A 17,367-nucleotide genomic window follows, 5' to 3' on the forward strand; every position below is an offset into this window, starting at 1 on the left:
CACATCTCATATCTAAGCACCCCGTGGGCCGGGCCTTCAGTTTGACACCCCTGATATAGAGGAATTTGAGTATCAGATTGGAAAGGCAGTTTGGTATCACAGGCTGGGAAAGTTAGATATCAGGAAGTGTCTATCAAATAATATGGAGACAGAGTAATAGGGGAGACATAGAATGAAATGATAGAAGCCATCTAATTTAATAAACTCATACATGATTCTTAAGTGATTGCAGATATTACTTAAAGCAAAATGTTTGGCAGGTGGTAATTTGGAAGAGGTTATTTACTCAGAGCAGAGAGGTCTAAACACACTCCATTTGGTTTTAAACCAGCTAGGTTTTGAATCTGGACTAATTGAGACTGAGAGCAGATCTGCCCTTTCTGCCTGTCCCATCTTCAGTATGGGCCATTCACTGCTTTCTGAGTGCAGGAATGGATGAAGTCATTCTGTCCTCCTTTCACTTCCAAATCATTACAAATCCATTCCATGCTCATGTTTTCCAGCTTTAATTCAAAACAATTTCCCCAACACTTTGTTCTGTTCTAATAACAGTCATAGCGTCAACTCCAGGAGTTGGTTGCTAGCCATTTCAACTTAACCTGCCAGACTGCTGGGTTCTTGGATTCTTCTTCTTCTTCTTCTTCTTCTTCTTCTTCTTCTTCTTCTTCTTCTTCTTCTTCTTCTTCTTCTTCTTCTTCTTCTTCTTCTTCTTCTTCTTCTTCTTCTTTTTCTTCTTCTTCTCCTTCTCCTTCTCCTTCTCCTTCTCCTTCTCCTTCTCCTTCTCCTCCTTCTTCAAGCCAACAAGACCTAGATAGAGGTAAAATATACTCATGACATCCTATGGAGTGCTTTTGTGTTACACAGTTTTCTCCTCTGCTTTAATTCAGGTAAATGGCAGGTGGAACAACAGTTTCTCGGTTAAATGTATAATGTATTGATATTCAATCTTAAGCCACTCCTTTGCGTTAATTTCTAAAGATTCACAATAAACACATGGCATTTATTTTCTCTTTCTTAAATTCAGAGCGAATTTCTGAGAAAAATGATACATTGTAACATATTAAAGTTGAATTTATAGCTCTTTTTAATCAAATTGAATTTAGACAAAGCATAGTAGAGGATGCTTCTAGAGAATTCATTGCAAAGATTTGCACAGGAAGGAAATTGATGGTATGCATTCTGCTTTTGGGGGAGATTTTGACTGCCAGCACATTGTGGGAACAGATTAAATTTTGCAGGAAGCTGAATACTATAAATTATTGAGCAATGATAATCTCATATTTCTGGTTTACCCTCTTCAATTCTTAAAGAAATTATGATTTAGTGTTGAAATCAACGGTGACAGAGATACACATCTAAATGAGCAAGAAAGCAGATCTGGTACCGCTGAGCCAATCATTCTCTCTCAGATTGAAGCTACTTTACAGGTGGTTGTGAAGGCAGAACAAAAGAGAAAGTATATAGATTGTTTTGGATGCCTTGGTGAACAGATAGGATTAAATTCAACAAATAGCAATACTAATTTTGTAATTCCAGTTTGGCCATATCCAGAATGCAGGTCAGTACTTGTGAATGGGATGGGATGTAGGAAAGGGAACATTGGCTTGCTAAATAATCTTTTACAGAAAAGATTTTAGCCTTTAGACTAGAAAATAACATGAATATGTTTTTGGATAAAATTGAGCTTTGCTTGGATTTGTGACATAATGGCCAAAATGTGCCTAAACTGCTTTTACTATGCTGTACCTGGCACGGGAAATGCCAAGGATGGTAACCTGGTCTACGTTTTCTCTGTCTTATTAAAAAGCATTATATGAAAGCCTGAATAGATTATAGACATGATGGAGATCAGTATCTGTGGGCCCAGCTAGTGATTCTAATGTAAGGAAGACTGAGACTTGGAATATGGAAAGGAGGCAGGGAGGGAGGGAGGGAGAGAGGGAGAGAAGGAAGGAAGGGAGGAAGGAAGGAAGGAAAAGGGACAAATATAACAGATCTGAGGAAAGGTAGTCTAATTCTGTGAATCAAATGTTCATTAATACAGGCAGTGAGGTGAGAGCATAGGTTGATTTATGAATGAGATATCTATAATATATGTCAGAAAGTATGAATTTATGTCAACTAGTGTATAGGAATCCATAGACGGATAATAGTTGCATGTTATGTTCCAGTGAACAATGATAATGGAAAAACCAGGAATGAATTTTACAAGAAGAGGCACACCAATGAATGCAATACAGGGGCAGGAGGGATATTGTGCTAGGTGACATGAATAGATATGGGAGAATGAAAGATTACTGAAAGTGATGGTACCATTCAGAGGCACCAAGAAGGAAGGTGCCCATTTCTTGAGCGTCTGCCTAGAAAACCAATTTTTCCACACATGCTTTTATGTACAAGTATTCATATGACACATGGCAAGAGAACGAATATAAATCTCAAAGCATGATTCATCTGGTTGTTTATGTTCAAACATTGAGAAAATTAGTGAAGGTGATGAAATGCTCGGCACATGGCATGGACCATTTTGTAGCAGTGTTAGAAGCTGATCGGGTGGAAACAGAGCATGGAAGAAAAGGAAAGAAGAGAAAGAAACTAGAGTGAAAATAGACAGACTGCAAGAACAAAAAGCTGTTGTCTGCATGTAAAAGCATTAGAAGGTAAACTTCCCAATATAATGAGGGAAAAAAGAATATGGAAACTGCTTGGAACAGTGCAAAAAGAATTATGTTCCAGAATGCCAAGGAAAAGTATGCGAATGGGAAATATGAAAAGAAAATGCATGGCAAAATGGTGAAAGGAAAGAGACGGTGGGTTAGAACAAAAGTCCATTTAAGGGAATTCAAAATACAAGGCTGAGAGGATGCATAATATGCAGTATACTGAGAGAAAAAGATAATTGCAGAGAACATAATCAAAGTGCAAGGAATGGCTAAGATTTAAAAAGGAGAAAATGCAGCTTGGTTCTGATGTAAGTTGAAGTTATCTTGGAAGGGAATGAAAGAGTGAAAGCACAGTTTCCAATAAAATAAATGGAATTAAAAATAAAAGTGATGAAATAATTTGCGATGGAACTGAAAGGAGGGTATGTTGAAAGTGATTTGTATGGGAACAATAGTGATATGCCAAAGTGTGGAACTGAAATAAATACTATAACGTTGGTTCCCAAAGAAAAAAAAAAAGGAAGGGAAGAGAATCATAAATGCAGTGAAAATGATGAAAACTGGTAATGCTCAGGAGCAGATGGTGTAACTGAAGAAATGTTAAAATATGGATGTGATTTTGCTTATGGAGCAGCTGTGCAATTTGTTTAACTTGTGTGAAGATAGTATCTTTGCCTGATGATTGGGGGGAAAGCTGTTATTGTTCTTTATACACTGGGAAAGTTAACAAAACTGTAAAAACTACAGGGGCATTTGTTTGTTAAGTATATCTGAAAAAGTGCTTGGCAGAATTATGGTTGAAAGTAATGGTGAACAAAATTCAAGAAGTCCCAGCCAGGGAATGTGTAGCTCAGATTTTTGGTCTTCAGGAGATTAGTTTCAATTATACACTCGCACACACAGTTGCTATTGGAAATTAGCAGTTTGCTCAAGGTAGAGGAGATAATAGGAGACGAGGAATGCAAACCAAAACAAACGCTCTGGAAGGAGCTTGCCTGAATGGTTTTGCTTTTAACGGGAGTGCAACAGAAAAATATTCAAAATCCAGTCCAGAGTTCTTGGAGCCAGGTCGGTGTTGTCAGTCAGAAGTCCAGCGGTGAGAATTTCACAAGCAGAATCCACACAAACATCACACAACAGCTATACATAAGATAGTGGATTCCAGTGAAGGATTATGTATCAGGGCTGCCTCTTAAATCAAGCTGCAGTCAGCTGTCTTTAATCAAGAGACTTCTTTGCTTGGCAAAGAGCCTCATAGAATGCCTTTGCTTGCCTCTGAGCTCTACTCTCCAGATGCGATGACTGGGAGGTCTTATGTCATCATCATCTGACTGTTCCAGCTTTCAGGTGATGCCTGTGCTTGATTGTCCTCAGGTGATTCTTGGCTTTGTATGGAGCTGGAGCAGCTTCTTCACATTCAGAGTCAGCATCTGAATCCTGAGTCATGAAAATCATTCCTTTGTTGATTTGGAGCAAATATGTGATCAAATAAATAATTTGTGTTATGGAATGTTTTGCATGGATGTGTTGAAGAGAGAACCATGTGTTTTGCAATTAAAGTGCTGGACTAGGAACAGGGAGTCTCAGGTTTTAATCCTCCTTACACATAGAAGCCAACTGGGAGACTTTGGGCCAAACTATCAGGCCCCAAGGACCATCAACAACATGCGGAATTACTTCAGAGTATTTTCTTTATTGTGGGTGGCCTGTAGACAGAACCCTGCCAGACTAAAGTAACTATCTGCTTAACCTCTGTAAAAGGCTAGGAGGGACTGTTTTAGCTGTATTCCTGCCTATCAGATATCTCAAGCTCCATTGTCCTTTGCCCTCTGGGAGCAGCCCCTCCCTCCTGGGACTCCAGGCTACATTCTACCACATCTAATTTCAATGTCTCCTATACTAAGAAGTCATCAATATGCCAACCGACACTGGTAGTTTAGGTTTATAACGTTAACCTTAAATGAAGAGGCCTTCATTTTAGTGTGGATTGATTCAAACTGATTACAACAACAGCAGTGACAGAGTTAGAGGTTGATTGTTGTATTTGATAAAACTAAAGTGGAACTAAAACATCAGTGATAATAAATAAAATGAATAGCCCTGGTGACACAAGGCTTAGAATGCAGTATTGCAGGCTAACTCTGCTGGCTGCCAGCAGTTCAAATCTCACCAGGCTCAAGGCTGACTCCGCCTTCCATCCTTCTGAGGTCGATAAAATGAGGACTCAGATTGCTGGGGGCAATATGCTAACTCTGTAAACTACTTACAGAGGTCTGTAAAGCATTGTCAAGTGGTATATAAGTGTAAGTGCTATTGGTATTGCTAAATATTTATTGAATGGGTCAATATTGATTGCGGTAAGGACATTGTGTTATTCCATGTATGTATGTATGTATGTATGTATGTATGTATGTATGTATGTATTGGTTTGATTTATATTTAATAAATGTACTGTTACAAGTTGAAAATTTAAATATACATGAGTTTTGAATGAAAACAGTGTTGTTTTCAACACTGTTGTAGCTGAGAATCAAATAATTTGCAAAGAGTATTGGGTAAATTCAGTGGTGGGATTCAACTAATTTAACAACCGGTTCTCTGCCCTAATGATTTCTTCCAACAACCAGTTCACCAAACTGCTCAGAAATTTAACAACCAGTTCTCCTGAAGTGGTGCGAACTGGCTGAATCCCACCACTGGGTAAATTGTATAATACAGTGAGAAATACAGCTCTTATAATTAATACATCAAAGATCAAGATATATAGGATTGCTAGGGAAAGTATACTGAAAACCTAGAAAATTTGGAAAAACAAGAACATGTAAATTAATTTGTATACTTTGGTAAAATGTTTCCCATAGATGGGAAAATAGGAAAGATTTTATGACAGGCAAATGTTGTAGGAAGGCAGCGTATAGCATGTGATCTGTTGTGAGAAGTGAATATCTGTAAAAACAAGCAAAATAATTGCATATAAGTCTGCCCACGTTGATCTATGGAAATGAGAAGTGGATAAGTTAAGAAAACTATAAATGTTGAATGCAGTATTTAAAATGGATGTTGAAAAAAAAAGACGAGGTGTTCAAAAATGAATGTGGATGCAACAGAAAAGTGAAGGACTGCCATAAAAGGATTATGTATTTACTTATTTGTTTATTTATTTATTTTACAAGAGAAGTGTATTTATTTCATCAGATTATGTGGCAGTTTATTCACTAAGCAAGAAGTTGTTTTGGTGACTTAGACAGAATTAAATGCAAAACACATATATGAAAGAATGAAAGATCCGAAGGAATGGGGAAGCTGAGAAAGTCCTGGTTGGATGGAGTTGATAACATCCTTAGAGAGGGAACTGAGAAAGTTCAAGAAATTGATGAAGAAAGAAGAAGATAAGGATAATTTGCAATGATATGAAAATATGGAAAGATAGTGTTGATATAAACCACATCTAGTTTGATAGCGTTTTATTTTTATTTTGCTTTTTATTTCTTTTATTACTTCCTATTCACTTTCTGCTAGTTTGGAAATGTTAGCTTATTCAGTATATGTAGTATATTGTATGCATATACTGCAGTGGTGGGATTCAAATTTTTTAACAACCAGTTCTGTGGGCGTGGCTTGGTAGGTGTGGCTGGGTGATCATGTGATTGGGTGGGCGGGGCCGGGTGGTCATGTGACTGGGTGGGCATGGCCAACTCAACATCACTCATGTCAAGGGGCGCTTTGCCCAGCCCCTTCCCTCCCAGTCACTCCTTGTCACCCCTGGCCTCAACGTATCTATAGTTCTGTAAAATGTTCACTTTTTTTCGACTTTATTATCTGCATCTACATACTACAGATGTACTTTCATGGACCACTGAAAGGAGGAAATGGCTCACATGCTTTGCCCAAGAGTGTGATAGGCAACAGGCTTATAAGGGGCTGCCAGAAAGAAGGGGGGGCAATGTATTTTCCAAAGCAGCAGAAGGCAAAACAAGAAGCAATGGATGGAATCTGAACAAAGAGAGAAGCAACCTTAAACTAAGATGACAGTGAGAACAATTAACCAATGGAACTGCTTGTCTTCAGAAGTTCTGGGCGCTCCAACGCTGGAGGTTTTCAAAAAGAGACTGGACAGCCATTTCTCTGAAATGGTATAGGGTCCCCTCCAAGGTCCCTTCTAAGTATTATTCTGACACCTTTCCCAGGCCCTCCACTCAGATTTGGCATCCTGTTTTCCTGCCTGAACAGGGGGTTGGACTAGAACAGAGATCTTCAAACTTGGCAGCTTTAAGACTTGTGGACTTCAACTCCCAGAATGGCTGAAGAATTCTGGGAGTTGAAGTCCACAAGTTTTAAAGCTGCAAGTTTGGGGGCCCCTGGACTAGAAGACCTCCAAAGTCCCTTTAAACTCTGTTATTCTGTTATTCCTAAACTAAATAGCTAAAACCAGTGGTGGGTTGCTACCGGTTGGGAGATTGCGCGTAAAGTGCGTGCACGAAGTGAACCAGTGGTAATACCGCTAGAACCCATCACTGGCTAAGACACTCATTGGGACCCTCTCTCTTTTAGCATTTCTCTTGACACTTCTCCAAAATGCACCCTCAAGAAGCGACATCTCTCTCCCTCTCCCTCACACACACGCACAGAGGTTGGATTGGATTTGGATATCTCTCTCCCACCCTCCTTCCCTCTCTGCTTTAGGCTTAGAAAATTCCCCCGCTGCCTTCCCCAAACACCTCCCCCCATTGCAAATGCGGCATGCGTTTGGGTGGGAAATGCCTGGAACGCAATAAAGCCCACCAATTCACCTCCTGCTGGCAGGCTGGCTAATTGAGTGAGAGGAGAGGTGGGGGAGCTGATCGGAGCCCTCCGAAAGAAGGGGGGCTGAGGGAAAGTGCATGTGCTGCTCGTGTTCCCCCTCTGAACTCTAGCTTGATTGCAGGCGGACCCATATTGCCTTTTGCAAGCCTGCTGTCAGAGAAGCTGGGTGCCGGTGAGAGCTGGCTTTTTGCTTAGCTTTGTCCAGCTGTTGGGGGGGGCATGGCTTCCTCCCCAGGCCCCTGTCCGTCCGTCCCCGACAGCCGGACAAAGCTAAGCAAAAAGCCAGCTCTCACCAGCACCCAGCTTCACCGACAGCAGGCTTGGAAAGGGCAATGTGAGCTTCTACCTGTGTCAACCTAGACTGGGGAGGGAGGGAGCACGAGCGAGCCAGAGGTCCTTCTGTCCAACCTTTGCCCAAAGCCCCGTGCTGCACTGGGAGGGTGAAGTTTGAATTTCTTCCCCCCTCCGACCCATGCGTACCTTGGCAATGGGACTGTTTCTCTCCGCCCCCTTTTCCAGCTGCTGGATCAGAGGGACGAACCTAGCTTTGCTGCCCATTGCAGCCAGGAATCTCAAAGCCCAGAATGAATGTTTGTGCTACAACCAGCCCCTAGATTGGCCTCCTGCAACCTCTGTCTCTCGAGGAGCCCGGCCAAACTTTTGCGCGCCACTTGTTGAGGCAGAGGGTGGGGCTGGAGCTAATAGGTAGCCAAACTAAGTGCCCAAAGGACCCCATCCCGTCATCAGGAATCCTGGTGCCTCAGCGAGTGAAACTTCGGCTAGGCTCCTCGGAAGACCATAGAGTTTGCAGGCCACCTGCCTAGCTAGCGCCCAGATTGGCTGCAACACAAGCATTCATTCTCGGCTTTATTTGAGATTCCTAGCTGCGATGGATAGCAAAGCTAGGACTGACCCCAGCCAGTTTTCTCATTTAGGGAGCCTCTGCTGATTGGGAGGGTCGTGCGGCAAGAGAAAAGGCATTACATATCAGCCTCATCTGAGCCTAGTGGCTGGGAGGGGCAAGGGGCATAGCTGGGTGTGGCTAGCTACCAGTTTGGGCGAACCGGTGCAAACCGGCTGAATCCCACCACTGATATACTGTATATATATGCAGCTTGTCTGATTATTCTCTTGAAAGAATGTCTAGCATTAACTACCCACCAATGATAAAAGAGAAGATGGGTTTCCAAGAATAATAGGCTGCATCCACATTATTGTAAGTAGATCAATTTATAGAAAATGGAATGCAAGCTGCTCATTGTTCCCAGTCTGTGTCAGCCCCACTAGAGGAATCACACCAGGAACTCAACTCCACAGGAAAGCTAAAACCACTTTTATTGAGATCAACATAACAGAATCTTACAAATTTGATTGTCCTACATCTCTCCTGTGTTTTATAGCTCAGTAAATTAAGGTGGTTATCTCACTGTTCTAGATGTAAAAAAAAAGGCTTAACCCTCTCTTGCCTAAACAGCAGCTACTGCATATCTCCATCAAACACATCATTCTTACTCTGTACAACTGAGTATCAACCAGATTTACTATCTTTCTATAATCCATAACCAACATGGGAGCATTAAATCAAGAAATCTACAAAACAGTTTCCTGAATGGATCTAAGGCAAGCACATCTTAAGACAAAGTACATTTTTAAAGGCAAAATATGCAGTCATAACCTAATCCAGTGAAAACCTTACTTGTGGTTCATGAAGAAAAAGAAACCTTAAATTCATCTAAAGCAGGGGTGAAATCCAGCAGGTTCTGACAGGTTCTGAAGAACCGGTAGCGGAAATTTTTAGTAGTTTGGAGAACCAGTAGCGGAAATTTTGAGTAGTTCGAAGAACCGACAAATACTACCTCTGGCTGGTCCCAGAGGTGCTATTTGCCAGGAATGGAGATTTGGCAATATCCTTCCCCCAGGAGTGGGGAGGGAATGGGGGTTTTGCAGTAGCCTTCCCCTGCCACGCCCACCAAGCCACACCACGCCCACCAAGACACGCCCACAGAAGTGGTAGTAAAAAAAATTGAATTTCACCACTGAGCTAAAGCCATAGCTGGGTCATACTTTTATTAGGACCAACCAAATAAACATTAAAAAAATGAACATGCTTTTGGGTTTTCCACCATCAGGCTAATATTTCTACTCAGCTATAAATCCAGTCTCAAAGTCAAAACTTTGCTCTGAAGAAGAGCAGATTCATGTTTATGCTTTATTGTATCTTGGTTGATAAAAATTATATTTACAATGTACCCTTACATAGGAGGTTACATTAAAGACGTTTATACTGAATTGTGAATACTATTCATTTTAATGATAATATCTTGCCAACACAGTGTTCCATAGATGTAAAAAAAAAAAAAAAAAAAGCCAGGGGATTAAACTAAATATTGTCATGGTAACAGTAAGAAAAAGAAATACTTCTAAAAGGATTTCCCATAAGTGAGAACAGTTCACATTCAGTAAGTAGCCTTCAATAGAAGTTGACATCTGTTATTCATTTGTTATTTCTTGGTTTCAAGAAAAGGCAGAGATAATTGGAAATAGTCAAGTGTTCTGGGAACATACTGAGTGAAAGAGCTGTTAGACTTAGAGCTTCTTAAATTCTGGTCTGTTTATCCCCCCCAAAAAAACCATTGCTAACATACCTTCATTGTCCTTATTTTTCCTGAATGGGCTAGTTGGCTAGTTGTCTTGAGTTACTTATTCTTCAGCAATAGAAAATCAAAGCAGATCTTTTTATTAAGGAAGCAGAAGGAAGAAATCTAGCACAAGTAGCACCTCTCTTTTTGAATTCCCAAAGGCGCATGGAAAAGAGGACAAGAGAATGGAGGTTTATGTTAATTTCTTATGTTTCACAATGTTGACCTCTTCCATTCCTTGAATAGCTAGGCAAAATAACTCCAGCCTGAATTGCCTTTCTCAATCAGAATTTCATAAGACAGGCAGTGGTGAAATCTAAATTTTTTTCCTACTGGTTCTGTGGGCTTGGTAGGGGTCATGTGACTGGGGGGTGGCTATGTAGTCATGTGACTGGGGGGGTCAAAAGACAGAAACTCACTTTAACAATGTCCTCCTGGAGCAGGAAGTTGGACTAGATGACTTTCAGGTCCCTTCCAGCTCTGGATTGCTGTGCTCTTTCAAGGTACCCTCTGAAGCTGCATCTAGTGCAAGGCTTGTGGTCCTTCTTTTCTCTCCTTTTTCCCTCCCTCCCTCCCTCCCTCCCTCCCTCCCTCTCTCTCTCTCTCTCTCTCTTTCTTTCTTTCTTTCTTCTTTCTTTCTTTCTTTCTTTCTTTCTCTTTCTTTCTTTCTTTCTTTCTTTCTTTCTTTCTTTCTTCTTTCTTTCTTTTGCAGCACCCCCCCCCACCTCCCATTTTTGGCCTAGCAGGCCTCAGGGAAGCCTCCTGGGAGCAAAAACGGACTCCCCCCCCCAATAGGTAGTAAACAAATGCTTTAAAAAGAAAAAAAAAGTTCCAAGGATTGTGCGCCACAGCTGATTGTCGGAACCTTTTTTTAAAAAAAAAAATTAGCATTTTTTTACTACCTATTGCCCGAACGGGTAGTAGAAAAAGGCTTTTAAAAAGTTCTTAAAAAGTTCAGACAATCAGTTGTGCCGCACGATCGTTGGAACTTTTTTTTTTTTTTTTACTTTTTAAAGCTTTTTTTTTACTACCAGTTCTGGTGAACCAATAGAATTTTCACTACCGGTTTGGGAGAACCACCCTGAACTGGTAACATTTCACCCCTGAGGACAAACTCAGGGGTATCAAACTCAATTTCATTGAGGGCCACATCAGGGTTGTGTTTGACCTTGGGTGGGGGGAAGGGCATGGCCAGCTCAACATCACTTGTGTCGGGAGAGCCTGTGGTGGCCCGAGCAGTCTGTCACCAAAAACGGGTTGCTGAGCTCTGTTTCTGGCTGCGACGGCCTCCTACAACCCTCTGCTAGTGAAAATGGAGCTTGGGAAGGCTGCATGCAAGCTCCTTTTCTGGCTGCAACAGCCTCCTGCAACCTTCTGCCAGCGAAAACAGAGCTCACTGTGGGAAAATTCAACAATTCAATTTAAGTATTTAAAATAATTTAAAAAATATTTTAATTTATATCATTCACATTTCATTTTGTCCCTTCTCTTGCATACTTTTAAAATTATTCTATTCCACCATTTCTTTGCTATTAGTGTAACTCTTGTCTTGCGGCAAGTTATCCTGCAGCAAGCTGGCTGCAGCGAGTTGGCTATGCTGAGTTGTCCTAGACCTTATCCTCTTTTATTGTTATACAGCATTTCATTAATGAACATATCAAATTTATTCTTAAATGTTTTCTTTCTTATTTTCATTGAGTTGAAACTAATGACCCCCTTTTCCATAGAAATATTATTTTAAATAGTGGTTGAATAATGTGACCATTCTGTCTGATTCATTATCCCCACTAACCAAAACCACCTATACTCTGATTTGCCTATAAATGGGCTTCTCATTTGAAAGCAAAAGTACCTGTTAGAATTTTAAGGTGTGTGTGTAAGGGAGGTAGAGAGAGAGAGAGAGAGGGAGGGAGGGAGGGAGGGAGGGAGGGAGAGAGAGAGGGGGGGCTATTGGTGGCCTACTACCACCAATAGCCTCCCACCTGCCGGTATGCTCTCATAGAGAGGGACTCCTCCGGGTGCCGTCAGCCAAACAATGTCGACTGGCGGCCCCTAGGGGGAGACCCTTCTCTGTGGTGGCACCTACTGTCTGGAATGAGCTCCCCCCTGAGATATGGAGGATCCCGGATCTGCGCACCTTCTGCCGTGCTGTGAAGATCTTTTTATTCCACCAGGCGAGCTTGGCCTAATCTTTTCCCTCTTTTTTAATATGTAAATTTTAATCTGTTTTTAAATTATTGGAGTGTTTTAATTTGTCTGGGCCAAAATTGTTTAATTTGATTTTATCTGGTTTTTAAATTTTTGTATTTTTGTATTTTATTGTTTGGCTGTTCACCGCCCTGAGTCCTTCGGGAGTAGGGTGGTATACAAATCAAATTAGAAATAGAAATAGAAATAGAAATAGTAATAGTAATAGTAATAGTAATAGAAATAGAAATAGAAATAGAAATAGAAATAGAAATAGAAATAGAAATAGAGGGAGGGAGGGAGAGAGAGAGAGAGAGAGAGAGGGAGGGAGGGAGAGAGAGAGAGAGAGAGTGCAATTGGAGAAATCTGGGAAATGCCATCAATACTGCAATTCATATTTGATCTATTTTGGGGTTCTCTACAATTGTGGGCATTACAGCCCAAAGCATTTGGAAGACAGTTTTGAGCAGCATTGTATCAGATTGTGATCCATGGGAAGAAAGCCACAGCAAAGGTGAACAAATTCTTCATTTTCCTTAGACAAGGGAGGAATGCCTTGTTCACTTGATCTTAGTCAAAAGGCCAAATACAGTTTATAAAATAAAGACAATTAACATCTTGATGCATTATTAAATTGCAGCATGATCTCAGTACTCCAACAGCAAAACAGCCCCTTGTCTGATTAGTTACAATATGTACATAGTATCTAATGAGCTTGTTGAGAGCTTGATTGTGCAAAGGACAATCTTGTGAGGAAGAGGTTTTTTTTTTTTTGGTTTTTTTTTTAAAGTTGAATAATAGCCACAGTTTTAGTTCAATTAGCATGGCAATCAATTAGTGAAGGCCATCAGTGATGCTACAAAACCTTGCAGCTGAGCATTAATTATTCATTATTGTGTAAGCTTTCTATATATCATATGGAGGATTCAAATGTCAGAGATCAATAAATATAATGCATGCCGGTATAGTCGACTGAAAAGGTATTTTATGTACTGTTGGAATTAATGAGTCCATAGAAGCGATGATTTATTTTCTTTTAAAAGTGGTTAAGGCAAAGGTTAAACTACTGACAATTGCAGCTTCTGGACTTACACCCCAGGCTAGCCCAATGGTATATGCAGGCTTTTCCATGTATATCCTCATGCAAAGCAGGTATAGAGAGTATCCTTCTAAAAATTCAATCAATATGAGATCCGTCCAATCAATAACATCCTCAATTTGGCTGGGCTGCTCATCCCCCCCATCCCCAAACTAAAAAAAATGTTAACCGACAATCATTAGGCCATCCTTTAGTAAATTTATAAAGGGTTGTTTTGTGCATTAATGGGCATGTGCTTTTTTCTTTTTAGTTTTTACTGATCCTGAAAACTTGTACTTGACTATTGTTGTCTTCCTGGCCAAATTATCACCAAGTCTGGTTCTAGCACATTTGGACTGCATCAACATGCACACACAGTATCTTCAAAAATTAAAGGAAAAAGTATATTTTTAATGCCATTTTTAATGGAAGAAAGTTTCCCTTATAAGCAGTGCTTATTGCAGAGTTAGCTACTGTACAATTCTGTAAATGGATCATTGTGTTTTTTTTATTACACAGATGTCTTGCCCAAAAGTATTGTGTTTTTGGTAAATGTTTTTTGGAGTGGCTTGAAACATTAAAGAACATATATATAGGATCCAACTTCATTTATATGTGCCAGTGATTGCAATTTGGCATCAGTCTCAAAGCCTAATCAAACCTATTATTCTCCCTTCTCCTCCAACGATGTAAACACTGAGCTTAAAAATGATGGGTTGTTACTGCTTTTGACCCTTTTAAACTATGTTGAAATACTGCAATATAGCCTTAGAATCCCATTACAAAGTTTTAATTTTAGTTTCATGTGATTAAGATGAGCACTTACAGGTTGCAGAAGGGCCTCGCCTGATTTCTGCCTATTCTCCATGCAACAATGCAAGCATAATCATGGGAATGTTTAAAGTTGACCCCTGATATTTGCTCAGGTTTTGTTTCTGTGCACATGGACATCTGTTTATTCAGACGGGATGAAACAACATTAATAATCATAACGGAGTCTTTAGAAGACTTTTCTTCTCAGTGGGCAGCTATCTGATTTTTCACAAAACCCCTGGAGCCATTTTTGAAGCACCGGATAGATCAAAGCGATAGCTTGGAAATGGAATGGTAGAAATGGCTCCAGTTAGCCATCAATGCTACAAAGGGCTCCAAATCTTGCCTCAGAATGCTAGGTTGGGTTGGTGGCTGGGGAATTCTGGGGCATTGAAGTCCACAAGTCTTAAAGTTGCCAAGGTTGGCTAGCCCTATGCTAGATACTGATCCCGTTTTGCAGGTAATAATAATAATAATAATAATAATAATAATAATAATAATAATAATAGTAATAATAATAATAATAATAATAATAATAATTTATTTCTATACCGCCCTTCTCCCGAAGGACTCAGGGCGGTGTACAGCCTATTTAAAAACACAAGACAAAACAACGATTAAAAATTTAAAATGATTAAATAGATTTGGCTCAATTTAAAACCCCAGAAATTTAAAATACCCCAATTTAAAATTATTATGTTGATAGCCCGGCCTGGCGGAACAACAGGGTCTTCAGTGCACAGCGAAACACCCGGAGGTCGGAGATCTTACATATTTCCAGGGGCAGTTCATTCCACAGGGCTGGGGCTCCCACAGAGAAGGCCCTCCCCCTGGGTGTCGCCAGCCGACATAACTTGGCCGATGGCACCCTGAGGAGACCCTCTCTGTGGGAGCAGACTGGCCAGTGGGAGGCTATTGGTGGCAGAAGACGGTCTTGAAGGTACCCGGGTAGAAATAATATTGACTTTGTTTCTATTTCTTTCTTTTCTTTTTAGCTTTGCAATTAGTAATAAACCTTATGGGAATGGAAAAGAAGATTTGCCCAGAAGAAGTCATGATGGGAAGGAAGTGAGGTATTACTTACATTTCTCTCTCTCTCTCTCCCTCTCCCTCTCCCCCACTCTCTTTGCTTTTATTCTATTTATCTTTCTCCTTTCATTTGAAAAATCACCCTTTAGGGCCATGTCAGTGAAAAGCAATTTAGTGATAGGTTGCAAAGAAAAAGTTCTGGTTCGAAGATTGCGTAAGCAGCACCTTCATTGGGGAATCAAACTTTTCCTTTGCAGATGCTTCTTTAACATATTTGAATCAAAGAGGGAATGACAGTTTTGCATTGTCCCAGAATTGTTCATTCTGCTTACAAAATCTGATCTGTTCATAAATTTTCACCTAAAGGTATGGAACTATTAGGAAGGACTCTAATGATTTCTGAATGTTCTCTGACATTGTCTCTGGGCTTCACATAGCCTCAGATTTCCTGCAGCTCCCCAGAGAGAGCATGGATTTTTCTACCATATTAACCCTTATGATACTTTTGGAAATCCTAGCATTAGTGCATCTCTCCATTTCCTTTAATCAAAGAAAGCAAGGCAACAGAAATGATGATGGGTTATGTTCAAATGGAATGGCTGAATGAAAATTAGGAGATGGTGTTTGTTTATTCATTGGTGAAATGTTTATCACCTAACAATGCTTAAAAGACAAGTACTGTTTTTTTTTATAAATTGCTAAAGTCAAGAGAAGACTAACTGAAGACAGAAAGAGACTACTCTCTAGTTGGAAAAGGGCAAGAAAAGGTGATGATCAAGTGAAATTTAGACCCGGAAGGCAGTAATATGAGAACACTGTTGGCATCTTTCCTTTTTTTTTTTTTTTCCGTGCTGAAATGGAGCAGACGTTTCTTTGCACTACTGTTCAGAAGAGTGTGCAAAATCATTCAACTCAGTTATCTTTAGTACTACCATTTGAAGACAGGAAGAAATCTTATGATTTTCACTGACCATTGCTTTATCTCAGGATAATTTATTAAGGATATCCCTCAAATGAAGAAAAATTCATTAAATTAATGCCCATCTATGTTTCAAAGGTGCCCATTTTGCCAGTTTGCCCTGATGTCATTTATTTAAATCCAGGATGGATTATTTCTTTTATATCTTTCGACAACATTTCCTACCTCCTATCAAAGCATAAGATCATTATTACCCATAATGAAGTCAATTTTTGCCTCACTACCATGAGGATAAGGTGGCAAATATAGGTAGTCCCCAAATTATGATCATCGAGCCTAAAATAGGCATAAAGCAGGTCACCAAGTAACCAGATCCAATTTCATGACCTTTTTTTTGGCAGTCATTAAGTGAATATGGTTGTTATCAAGAGAATATTGCTATTATTTGCTATGGCGGGATTTTTTTTTTGCCAGAAACCAGAAGTAAGCACTGATTTCTATCAAAAACATTATAAATTGTAGTTATGTGACTCTGAGGTGAGGGACAGATCTCATTCCTTTAAAACCGGTTCATAAGTAGCTTTTTCAGAGTCTGTCATAACTTTGAATAGTTATTAAGTGACCGGTCATAAGTTGAGGACTACCTGTGTTGTCTAATACAACTGTATTTCTTTGATAATTTCCAACTTTTAACCTCTTTCCTTTCTTTTTCTTTTCATTCTTTCTTTAATTGTTATTTTTATGAACTATGTAGAATTGTAATTATGTATGTATATATGCTGATCAAAGACTGTAATACAGTTTACCTACCTACTTACCATCTCTAAACCGTGATTGGACCAGAATATTAAGTATGAGTCTTGAAACAGTGCAATTATATTTTATTGGGTGGCCTAGATCAGTGTGTCCCAACCTCAGCAACTGTAGATGTACATGCCCCAATTTCCACAATCTCCTAGTCAGAATGGGAGTTGAAATCTTACCCATCTTAAAGTTGCTGAGGTTGAGAAACACCACTCTAGACCAAGGGTCAGCAACCTTAAGCACTCAAAGAGCCATAAAGGTCCTAACCGGAAGTCCCCGTTCAGTTCTGGAGCCAACCGGAAGTCCAGTTCTCCCATCATAGTCTCCTCCTAGCGTGGCGTCCTTTTTCCTCTACCTGTTCTAACCGAAAGCCCTATCAATTGTGGAGCTGACCAACAACAGGGAGCCGTAGCAGAGGGATGAAAGAGCCAC

At 40.1% G+C, this 17,367-nt stretch overlaps 1 long non-coding RNA gene across 2 annotated transcripts in view; it reads left to right on the forward strand.

Moving 5' to 3' along the window:
• The window catches only part of LOC117661964 (uncharacterized), a 128,677-nt gene that overhangs the window by 108,675 nt on the left and 2,635 nt on the right, over positions 1-17,367 (forward strand). For both annotated transcript variants that reach the window (XR_015732740.1, XR_015732739.1), the window contains one exon: positions 15,179-15,256. This is a non-coding gene — a long non-coding RNA (uncharacterized LOC117661964). The remainder of the gene's footprint in view (positions 1-15,178; positions 15,257-17,367) is intronic.

The sequence above is a fragment of the Pantherophis guttatus genome, chromosome 2 (genome assembly GCF_059756535.1).
Source record: "Pantherophis guttatus breed Tessera chromosome 2, ASM5975653v1, whole genome shotgun sequence".
NCBI lineage: Eukaryota > Metazoa > Chordata > Lepidosauria > Squamata > Colubridae > Pantherophis > Pantherophis guttatus.